Consider the following 3251-nt stretch of genomic DNA (forward strand, 5'->3'; position numbering starts at 1 on the left):
AAAGACCCGCCGTCACGATCTCGTATTTCGTATTTGCATCGTGGAAACCGTACAAACGAAATATAAAAGTCCATGCAAACTAATAAGAAAATCTCTAAAGTGCCTCGTGTCGGAGTGATCATGCTCGCCTATTCTCTTCTATGTTTCGTGGTCTGTGTTGCGTTTGTTCTCCTCCTAGCAACGGGACATATCGAAGACTCCTCTTTGGGATCGAACGAAGCGTCTAGAACGAGTCGACGAGAGCGAAAGAACTTGTAGCGAGTCGCGCAGAGCGAAAGGATACCGATATACATCTTCGAAGGTTCTCTTCGAAGATCCATGGATACCTTCTGCGTCGACTTCTCTCGTCTCTTTCATCGAAACTCTCGTCGTTCTCGAAACGTGCTTCCTACCCAAAGGGCGTGTGCTCTTCGTATGTCGTTTCGTTCGAAATAACGAAACCACGTGTAACATACTCGTGGATCGGGTAACCTAGAACGAAGACGCATCGCGTGGATGTTGGCCCGCTATGCGACGATGACCGATGATGATGATGATGATGATGATATGATGATGATGATGATGATGATGTCGATGTCGACGACGACGACGATGAAGACGATGTGTAGCAACGATTCGTAACTAGTCTAGCCGAAGTTCGTTCAGAGGGGAACGCCGCCGGCTTCGAAGCCTCGATGTCGTGAGTCGGACACCCGTGCCGTCGCTAGAGTTTTTCAAACTCTGCTTCTGGATATTGGGACGAAAGACCGCTCGAGGACGACGACAGCCGTGCGTGCGTATCCCATCGAATTTTTTTTACACCACCTGAACGAGACTAAAGTTTCGTCTAGTTGATCGTCTACCGTCGCATAATGTATATTATATACCGTTCAGAGGGGACCGGCTGTCTATCCTCGTTGTCGTGAGTCGGACACCCGTGCCGTCGCTAGAGTTTTTCAAACTCTGCTTCTGGATATCGGGACGAAAGACCGCGCGAGGACGACGGATGCGAGTCCCATCGAATTTTTGACTTACACACTACCTGAACGAGACTTAAAGTTTCATATAATATACCGTTCAGAGGGGACCGGCTGTCTTTCCTCGTTGTCGTGAGTCGGACACCCGTGCCGTCGCTAGAGTTTTTCAAACTCTGCTTCTGGATATCGGGACGAAAGACCGCGCGAGGACGACGGATGCGAGTCCCATCGAATTTTTTATTTACACACTACCTGAACGAGACTTAAAGTTTCATCCAGTTTGTCGTCTATCATCGCATATATAATATACCGTTCAGAGGGGACCGGCTGTCTATCCTCGTTGTCGTGAGTCGGACACCCGTGCCGTCGCTAGAGTTTTTCAAACTCTGCTTCTGGATATCGGGACGAAAGACCGCGCGAGGACGACGGATGCGAGTCCCATCGAATTTTTGACTTACACACTACCTGAACGAGACTTAAAGTTTCATATAATATACCGTTCAGAGGGGACCGGCTGTCTTTCCTCGTTGTCGTGAGTCGGACACCCGTGCCGTCGCTAGAGTTTTTCAAACTCTGCTTCTGGATATCGGGACGAAAGACCGCGCGAGGACGACGGATGCGAGTCCCATCGAATTTTTGATTTACACACTACCTGAACGAGACTTAAAGTTTCATCCAGTTTGTCGTCTATCATCTCATATATAATATACCGTTCAGAGGGGACCGGCTGTCTATCCTCGTTGTCGTGAGTCGGACACCCGTGCCGTCGCTAGAGTTTTTCAAACTCTGCTTCTGGATGTTGGGACGAAAGACCGCGCGAGGACGATGGATGCGTGTCCCATCGAATTTTTGATTTACAAGACACACACTACCTGAACGAGACTAAAGTTTCATCGAGTTTATCGTCGCATAACCCGTTCGGAGGGGACCGGCTGTCTATCCTCGTTGTCGTGAGTCGGACACCCGTGCCGTCGCTAGAGTTTTTCAAACTCTGCTTCTGGATATCGGGACGAAAGACCGCGCGAGGACGATGGCTGCGAGTCCCATCGAATTTTTGTTTTTTTTTTTTTTTTTTAAAGAAAAAACACCACCCGAACGGAGATGTGTTCTATCTTTCGTCGATTTTTCATGCTTTCAGTCGGTCGCGTGGTCGCCATCCGTTCGGAGGGGATCGCCGGCTTCGAAACCTCGATGTCGTGAGTCGGACACCCGTGCCGTCGCTAGAGTTTTTCAAACTCTGCTTCTGGATATTGGGACGAAAGACCGCTCGAGGCGGACGGCCGCGCGAATCCCATCGAATCTTTACTATCACCCGAACGATGGAGAGATGCACGCGCGCTGTTTCTTGAATAATTGGACGAGAGAGTAGAATCAAACACATATATAACATGGGCTAGCCACCGTGCTTACTCGTTCGCGAGATCGTGTGCTGTACAGAGGATTCAGAATCGGGTGTATATATCCCCGTCGTTTCCTGACGAACGGAGCTTCGATCTCGATGGTTGTTATATATCATAATGTACTTTACGCCCGGCCGGCGAACGCGCGTATCTTCGCGCGTTCGTCGTTTTCTTTTTTTTCGAACGTTTTTGTGTCGTCAATCCTATGGCGACTTCTGCGCGTTCGATTCCCGTTGGTCGAACGTGACGGAACTCGGCTTCGCTAGAACCGAGAAGAGTACATTTGAGTATTGAACTGTTGTAAATTTATAAAAGATTACCCTGAACGGTGGATCACTTGGCTCGTGGGTCGATGAAGAACGCAGCTAATTGCGCGTCAACGTGTGAACTGCAGGACACATGAACATCGACATTTCGAACGCACATTGCGGTCCACGGATACAATTCCTGGACCACGCCTGGCTGAGGGTTGCTCACGTAAACCTAAGACTGCTTGCGTTGCGTATCGTTACTCTCCGTATCTGTCTCTCTCTGTCCCTTCTTGCCTTAACAACCCGCCGTCGTTCTTCTTTATATAAGAGAACGTTTCAGAGTCGGACGAAGGTACAAGAACGAGGATACGAATAAGAGCGGACGGAGAGAACATACGCGACGTACGAGCGATTGTTGGACGCTCGTCGGCGTTCGTCGCGGTCGTGCAGAGACCGTGCAAGTCGTACGCATGCTCGATATATAATCTATCGTGTTCACGGGAGACTACGAAACTCTACCTCTGTCTCTCTCTGTCCCTTCTTGCCTTGACAACCCGCCGTCGTTCTTCTTAAAAATTATAAGAGAACGTTTCAGAGTCGGACGAAGGTATACGAAGGGATACGAATAAGAGCGGAGAGAACCG

General features: G+C 49.4%; 1 non-coding gene across 1 annotated transcript; it reads left to right on the forward strand.

Moving 5' to 3' along the window:
• Nucleotides 1-2673: 2673 nt before the first annotated feature.
• Nucleotides 2674-2828, forward strand: LOC126876862 (5.8S ribosomal RNA). The gene has a single exon (XR_007694578.1). It is a non-coding gene; the product is annotated as a 5.8S ribosomal RNA (ribosomal RNA).
• Nucleotides 2829-3251: the final 423 nt, after the last annotated feature.

Source organism: Bombus huntii, unplaced genomic scaffold (assembly GCF_024542735.1).
Source record: "Bombus huntii isolate Logan2020A unplaced genomic scaffold, iyBomHunt1.1 ctg00000101.1, whole genome shotgun sequence".
Taxonomy (NCBI): domain Eukaryota; kingdom Metazoa; phylum Arthropoda; class Insecta; order Hymenoptera; family Apidae; genus Bombus; species Bombus huntii.